The sequence below is a fragment of the Podarcis bocagei genome, assembly GCF_964188305.1.
Source record: "Podarcis bocagei genome assembly, chromosome: 4".
Classification (NCBI taxonomy): domain Eukaryota; kingdom Metazoa; phylum Chordata; class Lepidosauria; order Squamata; family Lacertidae; genus Podarcis; species Podarcis bocagei.
Genome location: NC_138128.1, coordinates 17,901,631 through 17,925,314, shown reverse-complemented (window position 1 = coordinate 17,925,314; position 23,684 = coordinate 17,901,631). Strand labels below are relative to the sequence as shown.

The 23,684-nt window shown below is 45.2% G+C and overlaps 1 long non-coding RNA gene across 1 annotated transcript in view; it reads left to right on the top strand.

The window, feature by feature from the left end:
- The window catches only part of LOC308585209, a 493,513-nt gene extending 470,362 nt beyond the window's left edge, over window positions 1-23,151 (top strand). The window contains exons 2-3 of the long non-coding RNA XR_014007153.1: window positions 22,395-22,618; window positions 22,746-23,151. This is a non-coding gene — a long non-coding RNA (uncharacterized lncRNA). The remainder of the gene's footprint in view (window positions 1-22,394; window positions 22,619-22,745) is intronic.
- The last annotated feature ends 533 nt before the right edge of the window (window positions 23,152-23,684 follow it).

The window sequence follows — 23,684 nt, the reverse complement described above, 5'->3', positions numbered from 1 at the left end:
AGAAACAGGACACGAAATTAATTTTGCAGATTCCAAATTGCTCTTTAACATGGAACATCACCACAAGAGAATAATCATGGAAGCCATCGAGATAGAGAAACACCCTCACAACATGAACAAGCGTGACGACACGTCCCGCCTGCCAGACATCTGGAAATTAGCCCTCCCCACAAAAACCGACACCAGAACCAGAGGCACACAGAACGCCATCTCCAATCAACCACACCAGACCCAAACCCAGACCCTCTCCACAGATAAATTACAGACACCATCCAGTAGCCAAACCATAGTGGCACCTCCGGATGCTGCACCCCCCTGCAATCCCTACACAGATCTGGCTGGCACAGGGCACAAAACCACAGCTCGCCCCTATACACGAAGCCAAGCCAGAGCACAACTAAGGGCAGTACAGCCATCTTCTCAGAAAAACTCTTTACAAGGTCAAGAGGTCAAGACACGAAAGCTTTAGCAACTAATCCACACCTAATGACCCTCCTAAGTGGTACTCAGAATATCACTCAAGTAATCACTCAAGATATCCCTCAAGTAATTAATGAACAAAAGAAGAAAAGGCACATTAACCTAGGAACTTCCTCTCTGCCCAGAACGTTGGAGGCTATACACCACACCCCCTCAACAGTATTTATAGGAACTCAAACACTGAGATCCTGCTCTGTTCTAGTAACAAGAAGCCGAAAGCACCAGCCTGAAGATGACGAGTGAGACCTCGTCGAAACGTCGCCTAGACACCCCAACTCTTACACGGGAAGACACCCGAAGACACCAAAACCTACATATATATATATATATATATATATATATATATATATATATATATATATATATATTCAGATTTTAGAATTTTGGGAACTGCTGTAATGTAGTAACGGCTCTGCCAGCTTGAAATTGAGTAGCTGCTCTTGTAAATGGCAAAACTTCATAATCAATACGAGAAAGTTAATAATTTATCAGGTTTTAATGTGGTTCCTTCTTGCAAGCAGATTTACAGGAATTTGTGTGATGCCTTCTGCGACGCTGTGGGTTGCTTGTGAATGTAGCAAATGAGCATTGCAATAGCACTTTACTTCAGTTGTATAACTAGAACACTGGTCCCAATCCAGGTACAGATTGTTGTGACTAAAAGTGCAACCTTACACATGTATACTAAGAAATCAGTTCCTTAGTGTTCAGAGGAACTTACTCCTAAGTTAACTACATGCACGGTCGCAGCCTTAGTCTTGCTGGGTTATATTCAATGAAGTCGCCTGATTGATGCAAGGAAGGACCTCATCCTGCACAGTGTGACTTCTTTTTATTTTCCTCTCTGTCTGCTCCCCTAGCCCTTAGGAGCAGCTTTGGGGAGATGCAAGGAAAGGATGAGAGGAAGACCCATTGTGCAATGGGATGAGTTCATTGGATATAGCCCATTGAAAGCAATGGGGCACGTGTTGAAGGCTAACTTTGTTTGCACTGATTTCAGTGGGGCTTGGTTGCCACTGACGTTGGCAGTGCCCATAGCTTTAATTCTCCTTGTGGTTGAATGATTGCTGGTAACAGCATGTCTGACACAAATGCACGAGCATGTAGAACTTGGCTATTCTTTCCTCCCATTGCTAGCATTCCTGCATGTAACTTGCCATTTTTTGTTTCTGAGAACATTAAACTCGTTCAAATGCAGGTGCAGTGATGCTTGTGAAGAGTGACTATGATGCAGATTACAAGAAAAACCTGGCCGAAGTAAAGCAAGGGATGTGAAACCTTTTACAGCCTGAGGGCCTCAATCCTTTCCAGGCAACTTTAAAGAGGTCACAAGTCCATGGCGTGTGGGGCCAGTGGAAAAGGTGCGTGGGGCAATGGATGTAAAATTTACCTTTGGATAGTAGTCTTGCCTTGGTCAGACCACACCTGGAATACTGTGTCTAATTCTGGGCACCACAATTTAAGAAGGATGTTGACGAGCTGGAATGTGTGCAACCAAGAGGGTCTCAAAACCAGGCCTTATGAGGAACGGTTGAAGGAGCTGGGTATGTTTAGCCTGGAAAAGAGGAGACTGAGAGACGATAGCCATGTACAAATATCTTAAGGGCTGTCACATGGAAGAGGGAACAGGCTTGTTTCCCCCTGCTCTGGAGGGTATGACTCAAACCAATGGCTTCAAATTGCAAGAAAGGAGATTCCGACTAAACATCAGGAAAACCTTTCTAACAGTAAGAGTTGTTTGACAGTGGAACGGTCTCCCACAGGAGGTTGTGGACTCCCTTGGCGGTTTTTAAGCAGAGGTTGAATGGCCATCTGTCCTGGATGCTTTAGCTGAGATTCCTGCACTTCAGGGAGTTGGACTGGATGACCCTTGGGATCCCTTCCAATTCTGTGATTCTACACATACTCACACAGTCCGCTGTTTTTCATTCATACAAGCAAGAGTTCAGAGACACATTCCAGGCAAATGAAAAGTATTAAGCAGGGCTATTGAGGGGTGTGGTCTGGGGAAAGAGATGTGGCCAGATAGGTTTGCAGAGCCACAGGCTCCCCACCTCTGAAGCACAGTACCTTGGGTACCTATCCTGTGCATGATTAACTGACTTCAGTGGGACTTAACTGTGAGTTAACATGCATAGAATTGGGGAAGCATAATAGCCATCCCCGGCCACTTTCCATTATTTACAATTCACTAACTAATGCTATAAGGGACGCGGGTGGTGCTGGGCCACAGAGCCTAGGGTTTGCCGATCAGAAGGTTGGCGGTTCGAATCCCCACGGCGGGGTGAGCTTCCGTTGCTCGGTCCCAGCTTCTGCCAACTTAGCAGTTCGAAAGCACATCAAAGTGCAGGTAGATAAATAGGTACCGCTCTGACGGGAAGGTAAACGGCGTTTCGGTGCGCTGCTCTGGCTCGCCAGAAGCGGCTTAGTCATGCTGGCCACATGACCCAGAAGCTGTCTGCGGACAAACGCCGGCTCCCTCAGCCAATAAAGCGAGATGAGCGCTGCAACCCCAGAGTCGGTCACGACTGGACCTAATGGTCAGGGGTCCCTTTACCTTTACCTTTAACTAATGCTATAAGGGATGTGGGTGGCGCTGTGGTCTAAACCACAGAGCCTAGGGCTTGTGATCAGAAGGTTGGCGGTTCGAATCCCTGCGACAGGGTGAACTCCCGTTGCTCTGTCCCTGCTCCTGCCAACCTAGCTGTTCAAAAGCACGACAAAGTGCAAATAGATAAATAGATACCGCTCCGGAGGGAAGGTAAACGGCGTTTCCGTGCGCTGCTCTGGCTCGCCAGAAGTGGCTTAGTCATGCTGGCCACATGACCCAGAAGCTGTCTGCGGACAAACGCCGGCTCCCTCGGCCTATAGAGCGAGATGAGTGCGCAACCCCAGAGTCGTCTGCGACTGGACCTAATGGTATCTTTACCTTTACCTTTAACTAATGCTACTCTTACAGATCTATTGCTTTCCGCCAATCAATGAAGCTGTTGTTTAGGGGGAACACACAAATATAATATATTGGTGCTTAGATCATGCAGACTTAACAACTGAACATGCACACCCAGAAACACCCCTCAATCTTTTCCTAACCATTTAAAAGCAATTGTTATTGTTATTCTTGACAATACCCTTCTATAGGGACCAGAACAGCAATCTAGGTGCTTGCAAGCATAAAGGAGCCCACTGCTATTCACCGAAAGAGAGGACAAATTGCAGCAGTCAATACCTAAACCCTGTGAAATGATTACTGCCTCCAACTTTGTAAATTTGAACAAAAAACAACTGCAATTAGTGCCAACAACAACAAAAAAGCAAGAGAAGGAAAGAAGAACTGAAGGCAGGATGAGAAGCAAAATTAAACCTAGTTTTTTTAAAAAAAAATCCTAAAGGGAACAGACTTCGGGGTAACAAGTGAGATGAATTGCTCTCCAGTTGAAACTGGAGACCCACTACTGGGACACAGCCTGATCTGAGCAGCATGACCACCATACATGGTAATATTGTAGCAATGCATGTTGGGATAAAGGTGGCTCCTGGTGTTAGTCATGTGATCCTGTCAATATCAGTGCATACCATGCCAAACCTGGGCCAATGCATTGGACCACAATCAAGGTTCGGTTAGCAGCCCAGTGGAATAGGGAGTAAAATGTAGGTGATTTTTTAAAAAGACCAAACTCACAGACTACCGAGTGTAACTGAAATGAATCACTGGGTTTACTGATACCCAAAGCTTAATAGAATTAAATGATATGAAATAGAATTGCGAATGATCTAGAATTTATAGAGAAGTTACATAGAAAATTGAATTCCTAGGAATCGATGCAAAATAAGATAAAATATGATTAGGCTGAAAGCAATTGGATATGATTTGCATGTGAACTAATAAGTAGCATTGGCAAAGCAATCAATCAAAGTAAATAACATCACTCCTAACTCCCTCCAGTCCATCTAGATGTGAAACAAATTTAAGTTTCCTAGAATATTAGATCAATAAAAATTCATAGCTACCTATCTTAGGGCAGCAGGCCAGGTCTCGTCCTAGTCCTGAGCTTCAGCAAAGCATATGAAGCAAGGCAGATAGCAAGCAGCATGAATGAAAGAAGGAAAAAACACAACCCCCGCAAAAATAAGAATCAGCCCCAGAAAAAAATCCTGAGTACAGCTTTTCTATCTACCAGCAACAGTTGTTAGACCATACAGTTGAATTTTTCAATTCAGTTGAATTTTTCAGTTTTTTAATTGGTTTTACTTTTCATGTGGACAGACCTACATAAAATGTAGACTTTGAATTACCATTATTTATCTGGGAGGGGCGATTGAGCAATCAGGACCCCTCCTGTGCCAGTGATTCCCCACAGAGGGGATGCTGATACACTTCCAGTGCTGGTTTGCAGAAACATGTTATGCTTTCACTTTAGTTCTGGTACCATAGCAGCTTTTTACTACTCTCATCATAATACCAACATCTCCATGAGCCTTACATAATGCAGAAAATATGTGTGTAAAGGTCCAATCTGCTTCAAGACTACCCATCCATCCATCTATCTATCTAGGGCAGCCTTTCTCAACCTGTGAGTCCCCAGATGTTGTTGAACTACAACTCCCATCACCCCTAGCTAGCAAGGCCGGAGCTCAGGGATGATGGGAGTTGTAGTCCAACAACATCTAGGGACCCGCAGGTTGAGAACCGCTGATCTAGAGGATAGACTGGCAGCAGCTCTCCAGAGGTCTTGACCATCACTTGCTGCCTGATCCATTTAGCAAGAAATGCTGGGGGTTGAACCAGTGACTTTCCGCATACAAAGTGTTATGTACTGAAGTTCTCACCCTGGGCCAGCAGGGGGGTACTGTAGATAGTTTTCACTCAGGTCCACATATGCAAATAAGGGGTTGAAAGTGACATTCAGTGATTGGATAGTTACAGAAAGTGTTACAGTTGTGTTGTAGTGGAGCTCTATATAAGCAGGCTGGCTGAACCCTTCAGTTCAGTTCTGTTCTGGCATGTGAATAAACAAGAGCTATTTGAAGAATTGCTGTGTCGTCTGATATGTTCACCCACAACTTAGCACAAAGCAAATGTTTTACCACTGAACTAGGGCCCCACCCTCCATTTTCCCACTGTTTCTTCTCTCCTAAGTCCCAACCTTACTCCCCTTGGTCTGCTGACTTGTTTTCCAGGCTTGTAGTCTTCCCTCCTTTCCAAGCCCTTGCCTTGCCTCTCCTTACAGTCTGAGCAGCCACATGCCCTTCTGCCTGCTCCCCACCTCTCTGACACCAGGGCAGCCCAACCAATAACTGCTAAGGCCTTCAACGACACTGCAAAATCACTGAATGCATCACAATAGTTTGTCTTGGCTTCCAGAAGAAAGCAAGAGATTGACTGGAATTCAACTCTGCCCTATCCCTGTCCTCCAGGGCTGGTTTAGCCGGTTTGCTTAATGAAAGAAAAAGTCGAGAGAGATTTGTGCTCATGCTTCTCTGCCCTGTGCTCAGCTCTTTGGCCCAAACTGAACCCATCGGCAGAGAAGGTTGCAGGGGCCGTGTGACCCCCAGCGTGCTTCTGAGCTCACCATAAAGGTTTACATGAGGATTTGTGAACCCTCCTATTTTGTCTGCTACAACAGGTGTAAGGAATCTCTGACCCTCTGGATGTTGCTGAACTACAACTCCCATCAGCCTCAGTAAGTGTGGCCAATGACCAGGCATGCTGGGAGTTGTAATTCAGCGACATCTGAAGGGACAAAGGTTCCCCTCACCTGTGTTTTCTCTTTTTAAATCCTGACCCAGACATGATTCATCCAGCCTTTAAATCTATCTGCCATTGGAGGAGTGGCAATGTATTTCCTTCAGAAGCCCTTGGCATGTTATTTCAGTGCAAAAAACCATTATAAACCACTTGGCTTCCTTGAAGGGAACCTCATGTTGTACATGGGCTGTACCGCCCTTCACTGTCCTTGACTTCATTTGCCCCCACTAACTGTTTATTCTGATTGGCTGTCGTGACTCACATGACTTAATGCTACATCCAACAAGATGGTGTCACAGAGGTTCATAAAATCACATAAGTCATTACAGCATATCAGAGTCAATGTAAATATGAGTAAATGAGACCAAGGTCAGTAAAGGAAAAGAAAATGATAATGGCACCGTGAGGCAGCAGACAGAGGAATAAAAGAATGCTAAATAGTGTTGAAACAATGTGAATGTTTGGTGCAGTGAATATTTTTTGCTGTAATTGGATTAGCGGCATCAAATATGCTAATCTTGAAGCAAATATCAAAACTGAGAGTATCTGATGATGACTTGCTGAATCATGTACCATTTCATTTTTCATTTTGCTTTTAATTTGTATACCGCCTTTCTACATTACTATACATAAGGTGTTTCACAAGCTGAAGAAACAACAAAGACATCACACCTTATAACAAACTGATCCAATACAAAAAAAATCATAACAAAAACATAAATTTAAAATACACAACTTACATCAAATGAAGTAATATTCAATAATCCATTAGAATATAATAGTTCACAATACAATTAAATATCAGCAAATAATAGAAATTCACTCTTAACAATTACAATAATTTCTAAATTATAATCAACAAAAACAACAGCATTTTTTTTTTTTGTTATGTTTAAAATTCTACAAGGCAAGCTTAAGCAGTATGTGGACCAAGAACTCCCAGAAGTGCAAGCTGGATTTCGAAGGGGCCGAGGAACCAGAGACCAAATTGCAAACATGCTGGATTATGGAGAAAGCTCCAGAAAAACATCTACTTCTGCTTCATTGACTACGCAAAAGCCTTTGACTATGTCGACCACAGCAAACTATGACAAGTTCTTAAAGAAATTGGAGTGCCTGATTATCTCATCTGTCTCCTGAGAAATCTCTATGTGGGACAAGAAGCTACAGTTAGAACTGGATATGGAACATCTGATTGGTTCCAAATTGGGAAAGGAGTACGACAAGGATGTACATTGTCTCCCTGTTTATTTAACTTACATGCAGAATCCATCATGCGAAAGGCTGTACTGGATGAATCCCAAGCCGGAATTAAGATTGCCAGAAGAAATATCAACAACCTCAGATATGCAGATGACACAACCTTGATGGCAGAAAGTGAGGAGGAGTTAAAGAACCTTTTAAAGAGGGTGAAAGAGGAGAGTGCAGAATATGGTCTGAAGCTCAACATAAAAAAATAAATAAATCATGGCCACTGGACCCATCACCTCCTGGCAAATAGAAGGGGAAGAAATGGAGGCAATGAGAGATTTTACTTTCTTGTGCTCCATGATCACTGCAGATGGTGACAGCAGTCACCAAATTAAAAGACGCCTGCTTCTTGGGGAAAAAGCAATGACAAACCTAGACAGCATCTTAAAAAGCAGAGACATCACCTTGCTGACAAGGGTCCGTATAGTTAAAGCTATGGTTTTCCCAGTAGTGATGTATGGAAGTGAGAGCTGGACCATAAAGAAGGCTGATCGCCGAAGAATTGATGCTTTTGAATTATGGTGCTGGAGGAGACTTGAGAGTCCCATGGACTGCAGGAAGATCAAACCTCTCCATTCTTATGGAAATCAGCCCTGAGTGCTCACTGGAAGGACAGATCGTGAAGCTGATGCTCCAGTACTTTGGCCACCTCATGAGAAGAGAAGACTCCCTGGAAAAGCCCCTGATGTTGGGAAAGATTGAGGGCACAAGGAGAAGGGGACGACAGAGAATGAGATGGTTGGACAGTGTTCTCGAAGCTACTAACATGAGTTTGACCAAACTGCGGGAGGCAGTGGAAAACAGGAGCGCCTGGTGTGCTCTGGTCCATGGGGTCACGAAGAGTCAGACACGACTAAACAACTAAACAATAACAAGTCCCATGTAGTCCATTACTAGTTTTACATAACTCACTATCATGAAACTAGAGTCGAAGTAAATCAATAGACCTGATTTATTCAGAGGCTCATTTGTTATTTTAAACAAAGTTGGCATCAGGTTCAGTGAACTGATTGTGTACACAGAAAAAATGGTTGTGACTGGAGTATTTACCACACAGTGGCTCCGGTGGTGGACAGGAGACATCCAGGCTGCTCTATTGTAATATATTATACATGGGGCTGCCTTCAGAGATGATTTCTAAACTTCAAATGATGCAAAATGCAGCCCCCAGATGTTGGTGGGGACCAGGTGGTTGGAATATTTAACACTCATACTAGTGGCCAGTGCATTCCTGAGCCCTGTTTAAGGGCTTGTGTTAACCTTTAAAGCCCTACGCCATTTCGGTCCAGATAATTTTGAACTTATGACCCTGTCTGGACCATAAGATCAGCCTCAGAGGCTCAACTGTAAAATCAATTTAATTGGTGGACACGAGACAGGGCTTTTTCAGTGGTGGCTCCCATAACTGTGGAACCCCCTTCTAATTAAGTTGAACATTGCCCCTTCAAATGGGCCTTCAAAATCCATTTCTTTGGGGCAGTTTTCTCTCAAGTGTGTCTTGGCCTTGGCCTGAAATTATTTTCTGATGTCTTATGTGGATTTTTTTTTTTTAACGATTTCAGCCTTAGCATTGGTTTTAATCCGCTGTTCTAATACAAAGGTGTTATTTTAGGCTTCATGACTGTCTTAGGTGTGCCACTGTGTGAGGACTACACCCTCACAGGCAGCCTAAAAATGCATAAATAAACAAACAAACAAACAAACGGCAAGCCATAAGGCAAAGCATTTCCTGCTTCTATCCAGATTTCAGGGTCCAGTTCCCCTAAATTGTGCACAGGAGGATCAACCGAGCCTCATTTCATGCACTGTGCCCTGACTAAATAAGCAAAAATTCTGACACAATAGAAACTCCTTAAAAAATAATGCTCAGGATATGCTAGACTGCATCAACTCTGCTGGACACCTTTTATGTAGACAAAGGGCCCTCTCATCTGTGGAAGGATCCTTTGTGCTTGGCAACACCATAAAGAAAACGAGCACAGAGCAGCCTTAATGTGCCCAGGCAGGAACATAATTCTATTCTTCCGGATTCATGAACCCGCAACAACGCACACCCATCAGCTCCATGTTCCTCGTCGCTCACACAGTTTAAAATCCACCTTCTACCACCAAATGTGTATTGAAAGAGAGGGAAGAAAATCTATCCTTCTTACAATTCTTCTCAACTCAGAATGTGTGCTTACAACTGCGTGGATAAGGTGAGGGGAAGCATTTCTCATCACGGTTAAGTGAGCTTGAAAAGGTAGTTCTGGAGCCTTGGCTTTAAAATTTGATTCAGGGACTAATGTTTTGTTGGGCTGTGTACACACCATGCATTTAAAACTCCTTCTGTCATAGCTCGCAACAGGTAACCCTGCTTACGTTGGGGGGTGGGGTGGTGCTGTGGATCTCAATTTTTGCATTTCAGTAACTTTCAATATCAAGCATGATCGTTTTGGCACAGAAATCTTTAAACAGAACTGGCAGCTACATTGTACAGTGGTACCTCGGGTTACAGACGCTTCAGGTTACAGACGCTTCAGGTCACAGACTCCACTAACACAGAAATAGTACCTCAGGTTAAGAACTTTGCTTCAGGATGAGAACAGAAATCGTGGCGCGGCGGCGCGGCAACAGCGGGAGGCCCCATTAGCTAAAGTGGTACCTCAGGTTAAGAACTGTTTCAGGTTAAGAACGGACCTCCAGAATGAATTAAGTTCTTAAACTGAGGTACCACTGTATATAAAATTGACACACACAAACGCCAGCGGTGGAGCAAGCCGATCGGGCGCCTGGGGCCCCAGGGATGGGGCCAGCTGCCTGTGGGGGCAAGGCCAGCCGGGGCAGGACGCTCTGTGGGGCCTCCGAGGAGTTTGACTGCTTCCTCCCACTCAGCCACCCTATAGCTGAGGGGAGGCGGTGGACGGGCTGTTTGGGACAGTGAGTCCCAGGAGAGATGCATGGATCGGGCGCACTGCAGGCCCCGAAGTGAGTGCCACCTGGCATTTTGTCACCCCTCTCAGTGATGACACCCGGGGAGGCCCGCACACCCCTTCCTCCACCCCTGACAAACACACCGCATAACACACAGTGTTGCTTCTTTCTGGTGTATTTCAGGTATGGGAGAATGTGATGCTAATGTCCAACGAAGGTCTACCAGACTTGCGTGCTGAGTATGCTGCTTTATGGAAGTGAGTCATGGGCAACTTACAGCTGCCAGAAGCATTTGCCTCAGCACCTGCCACCAGCAAGGTTTTGGGCATCACATGGCAGGACAGAGTCCCAAACAAAGATGCGCTCTTCCAGGCCTACATTCCCAGCGTATTCACACTCCTGTCTCAGTGATGTCTATGCTGGCCTGGTCATGTCTACAGAATGGAAGATGGCAGGGTCCTCAAGGACGTGCTCTTTGGCGAGCTGGCTTCAGGCACCAGGCCCATTGGCAAACCAAATCTGTGTTACAAAGATGTCTGCAAACATGACATGAAGGCAGGCAACACCAACCCAGGGAATCCCCTGCAGACAGCCACAGACAGGCAGTCAGATCATGCATCCATAGCTGTGACCAGAGAAGGAATGATCGCTAGGAGGAGCGGAGACAGAAGAAACATCATGATGTATCACAGCCAGATGCCTTCTTTTATCCTAGCTACAACAAAACATGCCTTTCCCACATAGGTCTCTACATCCACAGTAAGCACTGTGTGTTAGCATTTCACTCCTCCGTTGCTGGATGTGTGATTGTTATATCACATGTCTGTGTTTACTTTCTTGGCTTGGAGAGTGTGAGAAAGGAAGCCAGACTTATCTTTCCCGCTGTACTGTACTTTTGTAGTTACTTTCTCCCTCTCTCTTGGAGAAGAAGGAGGAGAGATGCCATGATTGCTTTGTGCTGTATATAGGTAAAGGTAAAGGGACCCCTGACCATTAGGTCCAGTTGTGACCGACTCTGGGGTTGCGGCACTCATCTCGCTGTATCGGCCAAGGAAGCCGGCATACAGCTTCCGGGTCATGTGGCCAGCATGACTAAGCCGCTTCTGGCGAACCAGAGCAGCGCACAGAAACGCTGCTTACCTTCCCATCAGAGCGGTACCTATTTATCTACTTGCACTTTGACGTGCTTTCGAACTGCTAGGTTGGCAGGAGCAGGGACCGAGCAACGGGAGCTCACCCCGTTGCGGGGATTCGAACTGCTGACCTTCTGATCAGCAAGTCCTAGGCTCTGTGGTTTAACGCACAGCGCCACCTGCATCCCTTGTGCTGTATATATTGCTTAATAAATACTTAGAATGCACACCCCGATGCTCCAGTTCGTTTCTGCTAAACTCTGCTGAGTGAGCATGCCGGGGCTGAAGATTTATGGACATCCCGAGGTGCGCTTCATAAGGAAGATGCCCGGAGAGGTTTGTCTCATTCCGGGGGCTGCGTGTGCCCCCCAGGTGTGTTCCAACACTGTAACTTTCCAACAGTTTGACTTTGACTTCACCCCAAAGGTGCACTCCTCCTTTGTCTCCCTAGACAGATGGATGCCAATAACTAATCTAATCTTTCTACAGTTGCCCTGGTTAAATCCATAATGAAGCTGGTGCTACAAGAGTTCATGTCTGCAAATATTTCCTGACTTAACAACCGTTAGGGCGGGAGACCTTTGCACATGCAGATATTTTCCATGCTGTCCTCTGTACTGAAATGAACAGAGAAGCTTGCATCTTCAAGATCTCCGTGTATACCGTACTTTTCGTCCCATAGGACGCTCCGTCCCATAGGACGCACCTAGCTTTTTGGGGGGGAAATAAAGGGGAAAAAATTCCCTTTATTTCCCCCCCAAAAGCAGGTTGGGGAAACAGAACCAAGTCGAGGAACAGCGGGATGGTGGCGCTGCGCCTCCCTGCTGTCCCCCGAGCTTGTGGGGCTGGCCGATGTCTGCCCCGCGTGAGGGGCACTCTGCATCAGGGCACCCCACCCACCGAGCGGCAGGCTGCTATCCGCAGCGTGGGGAGCCTTGCGGGGAACTCCTGCAAGGCTCCCCACGCTGCGGATGTCTGCCTGGCGCAGGGGCGCTCTGGTTCAGGGCGCCCCGCCCGCCGAGCGGCAGGCTGCTATCCGCAGCCTAGACATCCCTGCCGGACCTCCCGTAGGGCTGCCTAGGCTGCGGATGTCTTCCTGAAGCCTGGAGAGCGAGACGGGTTGGTGCGCACCGACCCCTCTCGCTCTCCAAGCTTCAGCAAAAGCCTGCATTCACTCCATAGGACGCACCCAGATTTCCCCTTCATTTTTGGAGGGGAAAAAGTGCGTCCTATAGAGCAAAAAATACGGTACATAGGAGTGTACATGGAATTCTAGGGCAATGTCTTGCATTTGGCGGCATCGCAACCATACGTAACCATCATTAAACCACTTAGAAGCCTGTGATTATTTTGTGGTGGTTGCATTTTGACAGTTCTTCCAAGTCTGTAAATTCCACAGTATAAACAGTCATTGGAAAATCTCTGAAGCAGGGAAAATTATTCGCATCCTGATTTGAAAATGAACATTAGAAAGCTGCAAACGGCAATAAAAACAGGGTTGACAAACAGGGCAAGATTCTCATTGACTCCAGCAAATAAATGTCTATCTCAATGTATAAAATGAATGCTTGTGAGACCAGGAGTCATACAGTGACAGAAATGAGTAAGTGATCGTTTAGTTCAAATGTGTTGTGCTTGTGTTTCTCCAGATGTTTTCCCCCCTTCTCGCCAACATTTATCATCAAGACTGTCTTGCTGAGTCATATCAAACCTTTGCAGAAGCTGGATCAATGTATGTTATGCCTTTGTTAGAGCCCTGATAGCAAGATCAAGGAAGTAATCCATTCCCGCCATGATTAAATGCGTAATCTTACAACAAGACTGCCACTGGAGGTTGAGGAAGCAAGTATTGCAATTCAACCATAACTTTGGGGAGGAGGGCAGGATCCAGCTAACTAAACCGTGGAGTAAAGGTAAAGGGACCCCTGACCATTAGGCCCAGTCGTGGCTGACTCTGGGGTTGCGGCGCTCATCTCGCTTTATTGGCCAAGGGAGCCGGCGTACAGCTTCTGGGTCATGTGGCCAGCATGACTAAGCCACTTCTGGCAAACCAGAGCAGCACATGGAAACGCTGTTTACCTTCCCGCTGGAGTGGTACCTATTTATCTACTTGCACTTTGACGTGCTTTCGAACTGCTAGGTTGGCAGGAGCAGGGACCGAGCAACGGGAGCTTACCCCGTCGCGGGGATTCGAACTGCCAACCTTCTGATTGGCAAGTCCTAGGCTCTGTGGTTTACCCACAGCGCCACCCGCCTCCCTTAAACCGTGGAGTATGACCCTCCTAAAAAACCCTCACAATCCCAGTTTAAATAAAATATGTTCTGTGCTGCTTGGGGGCAATAATTCAGTTGCAAAGCACATGCAGAAGGTCCCAGGTTCACTCCCTAGCATCTCCATCTGGAAGGATCAGCTAGCAGGGGATGCTCAAAACCTCTGCCTGAATGAAGGCTGGCGTGGGTGCCACTAAGAAGTGCTTAATCCAGGGGCAGGCAGCAGCCATATTTCCTTGGGGTAACCTGTCAAGGTCCACATGCTGGTCGAGGGTGGAGGTTGTTGGTGCAATGTGAACAATGGGTTCAATGGCAAAGTGCTTGGTCTCATGTCTTGAGTTAGCACACACACAGACACACCCGCAGGTCTGGATCTTCGGAGGTAAGAGAGCAGGTGCACTGGGTTACCACAGAAACAGAGCAAGGTCAAGTGTATGTGTGGCAATCACACAGGGTCCCCGGACGTTTGACGGTCTATTGATCCCTGTGCCACCACTATGATCACTTCCCCGCTAGCACCAACCCGTTTCTCTCGGGTACACACTGAGTCCAGACAGTTGTTAACATTAAAACAAATAATCAAGTTTATTTTATAAGCATGAACAAGTTTATGGTTTCAGTTAACTTTTCTTGTCAGTTTCTCATCCTTAGTTTCTGTACCGGCCTATACCTTCCTAATAACTGCTAACTGATTATCCCAACTGTCTATCTGACTCCTCCTATCAGTTTCTCTCACTCTCTCACATCAAAACTCGACCAACCCACAGACCTATCCTCCCTCTTCCTTCTCCAACTCCCAACTGACTTCCAAACAACTCCAACTCTCACTCTAACTCCTCCCCTTGGGTTTCCCACTGGCCAATCACTTCACACTCATTTAACCCTTTCCTTATGACCCACCTAGGAGGGCAAACGCCACAGTATGACTTACTGAATCATTCACCTCACTCATTAGTACAGGAATGCAGAGATGGGTATAATAGTCTCTAGGGCAGAGCTTCCCAAACTTTTCATGATGGTGACACACTTTTTAGACGTGCCTCATTTGGCAACACAGTCATTCAGTTTTACTAGCAAACCCTTATAAGAGTGTTTGCACGATACACCTACACACTGCAGCTGACACACTAACATGTTGTGACACACCGTTTGGAAAGCTCTGCTCTAGGGCACTGCTTTCATTATATCTGTTAGGTTGAATCCTGTTGCATTTTTGTGTCCTGTCCTGTTTGCTGTCAGGGTCTGACTCTGAATCTGTGAGAGTGAGAGGAAGAGGCTGTGGGTTTTACGCAGCAAGTTAAAAAACGGATGGCTGAGTCCAGTCAAAGGTGACTATAGGGAGTGGCGCTCATCTCGCTTTCAGGCTGAGGGAGCTGGCGTTTGTCCACAGACAACTTTCCAGGTCATGTGGCCAGCATGACTAAACTGTTTCTGGAACAGAACACCATGCTGGAAACCAGAGTGCACAGGAACACTGTTTACCTTCCCACCACAGTGGTATCTATTTATCTACTTGCACTGCCATGCTTTCAAACTGCTAGGTTGGCAGGAGCTGGGACAGAACAACGGGAGCTCACCCCATCACAGGGATTCGAACCGCAGAGCTAGCACAGTGAAAGCGTTAGTAGATCTCTCTGCACATATGTATCATAACTACAGAGACCAGAAGAACTGTATCTAATAGACAGAAGTGTTTAGCTTTGTCTTGTATCTGGACCCAATAAACACTTTGTTACTTTGAACTGTGTGAGAAAGGAGCTTTCCCCTTAACCAGGGACTGTTTCAAAGTTACATTTTGTTCTTATGTTAGGTTGTATGCACAGTGCCCTGTGCTCTCTTTGAAGGAAGGGCAGGGTCAAAAAAAAAAAGGATAACAAACAAATATATCAAAACTCTGCATTCAAAGGCCACTGAAAAGGCGAAGGAGGGTTGCCTTTTTCCCCAGCCTGGGGACTTCTCAGGAGTGATGAGAGTGAGGGAGAAAGCCCTCTCTACATAAGTAATTCAGGGCTGTGACAAAAGCAATCTGTCCCTTCTTTGGCAGCCTGCTGGATGGGGAGGAAGCGAGAGAAGGGAGGAGTGACAGAAAGAGGGGGAAGGCAGGCAAGAGGAGAGAGAGACTGCATCTTTTTGGATTTGGCTCTGTCCACCACTCACATTTGAAAAGAGGGTGGTCTTCCGATGAGTAGCCCTGGACTCCATTCACCACCGGATCTGGCCCTGCCCATTGCCAGCATGCAGCCCCCACCCCCCCACCCTGACACATTATCCCCTTGGCAGAAAAAAAAGAGGTGCTAGTGATCCTAAAAGACAAATTCCTCTCCCCTCCCTGCCTCAGATATAGCAGAGGCCTCTGCAGGACTGCAATGGAGAATCACACCCACTGCCTTAAAATAGGTTGATGGAAAACCAAAGGGAAAGTAATCGATGCTCATAACCTTAAGAGGTATAGACCACCAGATGTCACTGTGCCCTAAGAAGCAAAATTACTTTTTTACAAACCATAGTTCAAAGGGGTTTTCAGCCCTTTGTAAATTGCGGTGAACAAAACGGACACCTTCTGTGACTCAATTTGCACAGTGCTTTGGGCTGGAGATTTTTCAGTGCGGTAAGAGTTTGGCATGTTCTTTCTCCTTCTGTGTCTCTTTAAAAGCAGGGGTGGGGAATGCCAGCCCTGGAGGCCAAATGTGGTCCTTCCTGTGGCCACACCTGGCTTTGCTCTATACCAGTGGTGTCCAAACTTTTTTCAAAGAGGGCCAGATTTGATGAAGAGAAGGGCCGTGGGGGCCGACCAAAGTTGTTGACCTTTTTTTAGGATTGAAGTTTTTGAGCTTTTTTACCCCAGGAAATAAACTGCCACAGGGGCCGCCAAGATGGACTTTGGATATGCCTGCTCTATGCCCTTTTCAAATGCCTTTGGTGACTAGAATATGTGCTTGGACTGTGACCATTTTTCTTGCTTGCTTTCTGTGGATGGATCAAAGAACTGTGCACAAGTAAAAACTTCTCGCTTTTGTCTGGATGGAGCTTAGCCTACTATGCAAAGAATCACATCTGTTGCTCCTCCCATGTTTGCCTCTGGCACTGCCCAGCTGGCCTCCAGAGGGCTGCCCATGCGGGAATGTGGCCCTCAGGTTGAAAAAGATTTCCCCCACCCCCTGCTTTAGAGCACTAAGGAATTGTGCTGTGCTGTGTCTGGCCACATTCACATCATAATTTTAAAACACCAGGTTACCACTTTAAACAGTTGTGGCTTCTCCCAAAGAATTCTGGGAGCTGTAGTTTGTTAAAGGTGCTGAGAATTGTTAGAAGACCCCCATTTTCTCCACACAGCCACAATTCCCAGAGTTCCTTGCAGATAGGAATGGACTCTAGGAATGGTAGGCCCATAAGGGGAATAGGGTATGCTAACAACTCTCAGCATACCCAAACAGCCGAAATGTGCAGAATACTTTATGCAGATAAATAAGAATAAGAATGTATTATTTATATTCTGTCCCTCTGACTGGGCTGCCCCAGCCAGTCTGGGCAGCCTCCAACAAATTAAAAACATTAAGCACAGTAAAACACTAAAAAAAAACAACTTCCCTATTCATGAGAAATAAGACAAACGGTACAAACTGTTGTAAGAATGTATTAGAAAAAATATAAAGAATAAGCTAATAATGACAGGTACATTCATTATCAGAATGAGAGTACACACCGGGAAATGATAGGGAGCCCAATTATATTCTTTTAATTTATGTTAGTAAATAGACAAGAAAATAAGAGGTAGTAAAAATATAAATTAAGCTTAATTTCTGTAAATATATAGAAAATCACTTGTATATGCTTTTGTTTATACGGTTTATATTTTTGTTTATTTAAGAAAATGTACACTATATTAGTTATATAAGATTGTCAATAAAGCATCTAAAAATTCAAGAAACAAAAACAAAAACTTCCCTATTCAGGGCTACCTTCAGAAGTCTTCTAAAAGTCAGATAGTTGTTTATTTCCTTAACATCTGACGGGAGCGCGTTCCACAGTGCGGGCACCACTACCAAGAAGGCCCTCTGCCTGGTTCCCTGTAACCTCACTTCTCGCAGTGAAGGTACTGCCAGAACCATGTATAACGCATACAGGTTACAGAAACTCCTCTTTGGTTGATGAAGTATCTGGAGCAGAACACTGCTATGTTTTATTTTGAACATCGAATGCGTTCAGTCTGTTGGCGACGTGTGAGATTGTTGTCTCTTTAAATATTGCTTCAGTTGGGGAGATGACAAATAATTGAGGAGCAAGGGGAATGTTGCTGCCTCAGCATCAGCCCACATTTCGACCAGGAAAACAGCACACTCAGATATTCCATTGGCTTCTGCTCTTGTAGCCCAAGGGAAGCTGACTGGCGTCTTACAACTTTGTCTTTCAAAGACGCTGACTGCAGCTTCCCCCAGGGCCTTCCTCGCAAGTTAGAGCAACAGTGATGGACACAAGCTAATGGAAGAGTCTAGACTACAGAACGAGCACAATCCCAAAGTGAGGTCATTAAATACGTGGAGCAATGAACATGGGCATACTTAGTGCATCGGCAGATGAGTACAATGCCCAGTGCACAAATGGATTCTCCCTTTCAATTCAGTGCTAGAAACTCTCAGTCTTGTTCCAAAGTGACCTTGAGAAACTTTAGACTCACAGAGCCACTCAGAAACAGTGCAATTGTATTATTCACAATGAGGCATGTAATATATATGTAAATGGTTTATATATAATAGACCTGCATTGCTTTGCTCTCCTTGGGGGAAAGGGGTGTGAATATTACGCTGCCCTTCCTTTGAAGCAAAGTGCACTGAGACTTACTTATTTTATTTTTATTGCTTTTATTGAATGTGCTGAAAGTGACCCAAAAGGTGTTTACATAAAAAGAAACAAAACTTTTCATTACAAATCACGGAACACAATTACGATAACAGTAAAACAGCAGCGGCACTATCAATAATAAGACCACAACATTAGTATTGTACTATGAAAATAAACAGTCTGGAGGCTTGAAAAAGTCTTACCATTGAAACCAAGAAGTAGAAAAAAATAATAATTTGCCATGGAGCAGTGTATTCCAAGCAAATACATGGCCATTCATGACTTCAAAAAGAGGGTATGTGACTTGGGGGGGGGGGGAATCAGGAGAAAGAGACTAATTTGAAATAAGACATGACTAATTTCCAGGAGAAAGTGTTACAATTAAAATGCATCTTTAAACATGCTTTCAGTAAACTGACAATGCTAATAAGCAGAACTTGTGTACTTGGCCATCAAATATGTTAATGCTTATTAGAGATATTTATGCTTCTGATGTGTTCAAAAATAATGCTTTTTGAAAATGTGTATCGAACCTCTTCATTGTATTCTATCCATTTAAAAGGAAGCTGTGTTTTTAACCCAATTGGATTGAAAACCTTAGTTGTGAGCAGTGCTGAATATATCAACTTTGATGACAAATAGTTCAAGCCTTAGTTACTGCATAGCAACCAGTGCGTATGTGTGAATGGGTTTTGCATTGGGGGTGAGGGAGGTTGTGTGGCAAGGTCCCGAACCCCCCCCCCATCCCGGGTAGAATAAAGACACATGACTCAAATATTTAAGGTTAATGGGCTAAAAAAAGGCCACAGGTGGTTATTGGTTACAGGTGATGAGTGGTATATCTGACTCCAGCCCGTCTGCAAAGAGTTCAGGAAGGAGTTAACCACCAGTAGAGGGAGTCCTGCTGATGCACATCAACTATGAACTCCCCCAGGGGTCACTGATAGCGATTGTGCCTTAGGCCCTAACCTTCCTAGGCTTCAGACAGGGCCACGGCCCCCGGAATCCTTTAACAGAATACCCTTCACTATGTGGGGCAGGTGATGGCACTACCTCCACTCTTCTCTTCTCCAGAAACATTCCAACACCTAACCACCAAACCTTAAAACTTGTGACAATTTGCTACGAGGTAGGCGGAAACCAAGTGGCTGGTGCCAATTTGCCTAGTGGAAAAATTCCTACCAGGCCCCTCAACGGCAACCAACCGAAGTCCATAGCAATGCCAAAAGAGATGAAAACCTTAAAGGGCGGGAGGGTGGGAAAACCGGAGCAGCTGGAAGCAGGAAAGAGAGAGATCTCCCGGCTGCGTCCTGCCTTTATGGGGCAGGCCACACCCCCAGACCAACTGGATTGGTCGGCCTGGCCAGTGACGCAGCCGGGAATCCCCCAGTCGCGCAGGGCTGGCTACCCACCCCTGCGCACGTGGGAGGGTCGTGAGAGCCCACAACACCACCTCCTCCTTAAGGAGGAAGTGGCCTTGCATGGCAAGGTCCTGATCCCCCCCCCCTTGGTAGAATAAAGACACATGACTCAAATATTTAAGGTTAATGGGCTAAAAAAGGCCACAACTTTATTGGTTACAGTATTAGCTTAGGCTATGGTTACCAGATTTTTTTCAATGAATCCGGGCACACTTTTTTTGAAGCTGAGTAGCAACAGGGAGCCAGTAGCAGGGATGGTGAGGCAAAAGACCCTGGGTCCAAGCACATGTGCATATTCTATAAACGTGCAAAGCCCTTCTTTTGCACCCTGTGAAACAAAAGCGCAGAGTTTTAAAAAAACTGGGCAACGCCCGCCCACCCGCAACTCCTGAGCCTCCCCCGATCAGTCAAAACAAAGGGGGAAGGGGGCAGGAGATCTGTACCACTGAATGACCCCCATACCCCTTTTGCAGTGGTGGTGGCAGCGGCAATTAGCAGCCCGGAGCCAGCCTGGTAGCGCAGTTGGCTCTGGTTGACTTCAGGAGCTGCTCACTGCTGTGGCATCTGCCATTCCTGAGAGGACTTCAGGAGGAGCAGCTCCTGAAGTCAGCCAGAGCCAACTGCACTACCAGGCTGGCTCCGGGCTACTGAGGCTGCCGCTGCCAAGTTTCCCGGGGACAGATTTGCAATTCTGGGGACAGAATTTGTCTGGGGACAGATTTGCAAATCCAGGGACTGTCCCCAGAAACCGGGGACGTCTGGTAACCCTAGCTTAGGCATTGGATCTAACTGACTATATCTGACTCCAGCCCGTCTGCAAGGAGTCCGGGAAGGGTTAACCACCTGTAAGGGAAGTCCTGCTGATACACATCAACTAGGAGCTCCCCCGGGGGTCACCGATAGGGGTCGTGCCTTAGGCCCTAGCCTTCCTAGTGGCATCATTCCCCACAATACAGATGTTGGTTTTCCTCTCCTCTTGTGGCTGCTCAAGCATTTAGCTCAGTTCAGGCCTAGGGATGAGGAAATCAAAATCTGATAGAGTATTTGCATGCATGCCGATTTGTGGACACCTCTTGACTGACATCACTCACCTTCCTCTATCGGGCTATACCTGTGGTGAAATCCCCACTCGGGCATAAGGCTCGCTACATGACTGCTTCAGGCAGTACCTCTCAGACTAACCTACTCAGAGTTGTTGTTAGGAAAGAATTGTGGAGCAGAGACCCATAGGACAAAATAACAATGCAATAGATGCATTCCCGGAGCGGCTTTGCAACTGCATTTATTAAATCTATTTTTGCAAGGTGAAAAAATGAACATATAGGCAAATCTGTGCCCATGTGATTGGGTGCTCAGCGAGCATGCTATTTTGTTGTCGTTTTTTCAAAAGTCAAAAACCCCTGTAGTTAAGTATTTGTTTTGCAAAACACAGTTCATTTGATCAATAAATGTAACTCAATTAACGGAGCCGTCCAACACATAAGTAGATAATGAGCTAATAAGCTATTAACATGGCCTAGAGAAAAACATGCAAAAGGTTAACATTTTCCATTGACTTTTTAAAATATATAATCACAGCAAACCCATCATATCAAGGCGCCCACTCAGCCTTAATCAAGTCAAGGTTCCCACTCAGTCCTGATTACAAATTTTGTGGGTGTCGAATTTATTTATTTATTTTACACTAATACAGACCCTGTGACCCTTCAGACGCTGCTGGACTCCAACTCCCATCAGCCCCAGAGAGCATAGTCAATGGCTGATGGGAAGTGGCCATAGATTCCCTGCTTCTACACTCCATGTATTCTATAACTAGTCTAAACCTGTAGCACCCTGCTTGTGGTTAACGCTTAGCTGGAATGAAATATTCAACGCAGCAATAGAGAAATTAAAATAATAATTTATTTGTCAGACAAATAAATGAGAGGCACAGTGGTATATGGTTACCAAGCTCTGGCCTGGTCTCCTGCCATTATGGCCAGCACTTATATTCCCTTAATCCAGCCCCCTTTGCTCCTCCTGTGGCTGCCTCTGTCCAATCAGCCTGGTTGAAATTCCTATTGGTTGTTTGCTAGAACCAATCACAAAAGATACACCCATATCCTCCTGTCCTTATATGGAACACAAAGAGCTATATATTGTTACATCTATAAATGACAAATAAGTAGTAATATATCTTACATGTGTCTCAACAAGGAATCTTAATTACCAGCTCACCTCTTGCCCTCCTTGCCCTATTGCCTTCTAAAACAAATGGTTAATCTTAAATTTTTATCTTAAACATATGTCAAGGATCTTGAGTTCACATCAACATTGAAAGATTTCCTTCATTTGAAGGTTTCTAAACAAATGCCTGACAACTATATATCAGGAGTGCTCGATGGCGTCTCCTGTCTGGCAGGGGGGCTAGGCTGGTGGCTGACTTAATTTCAGGATAAATACAACTCTTACAACTATATGAAATAAGAATCTAGCATTTCTTAAATCCTTTGCATAATTACATTTAAGCCAATATATTTAATACATAACATAGGTAGCCTTTTAAAAGGAATAAGGCCTTTGTAAAGTAAAAAAGGAACTTAGTAGAAAACAGCTTCAAAAGAAGCCTCTTCAGTTTACACCCCCCCTTCAGCCAGCTGCTTTTCCCATTAGCTCTTCCCAACAGTTATTGCCCTTTAACTCTCTCAGTTTAAGAAAGAAACAGCTTTAGAAAAGACTTCCCAAAAATGCTCTCTTTCTGCCAGCTAGATGCTTCTCCATTGCTCTTGGCCTTTTTAACCTTAGGAAGAAGATCTGGCTCATTTTACTGGGAGGCACATTGGTATTATTTTACTATTTACTCATTCCTAATTATGTTTATCTCTGCTTTTTTTATCTTCTGTAACATGTAGGGTCAGTGTCCTCGCTCTCAGCCTGTAATTCCCCCTTTTACGACTTTGAGAATTGTTTTCTGCTATAAATCAAGGGGCCCCTTGTCTAGGAGGAAAACATTGCCAAGGTTCTCTAAGCAGCTGGTCTTCTGCCTGGCATGAAACTTTTGAAAAACTTTAAGCTCTCTTTAATATACAAGCCCTGATCAAACATTAATAAAATGCAGGCTTATGATTAGATGCCTCAAACCAAAGCAGCTTCATTGTGGCATATTTATACCAGAGCTATTGTATGTTTGAAGGCAGAGGGCCTTCTTGGTAGTAGCACCTGCCCTGTGGAATGCCCTCCCATCAGATGTCAAGGAAATAAACAACTATCTGACTTTTAGAAGACATCTGGAGGCAGCTCTGTTTAGGGAAGTTTTAAATGTTTGATGTTTTATCGTGTTTTTAATATTCTGTTGGGAGCCAGCCAGAGTGGCTGGGGAGGCCCGGACAAATGGGCAGAGTACATTTAATAAATTATTATTATTATTATTACCACTACTATTTCTGTTCCTCCACATTATAGGGATTGTAGAATAAATGGAAGAGCTAGCAGGTAGGCCAATTGTCATAGAATCATAGAATATAGAGTTGAAAGCAACCCTGTGGATCATCTAGTCTAACTCCCCACAGTGCAGGAATATGCAACCGTCTCATATGGGGATTGAACCTACTACCTTGGTGTTATCAGCACCTTGTTCTAACCCAGTGT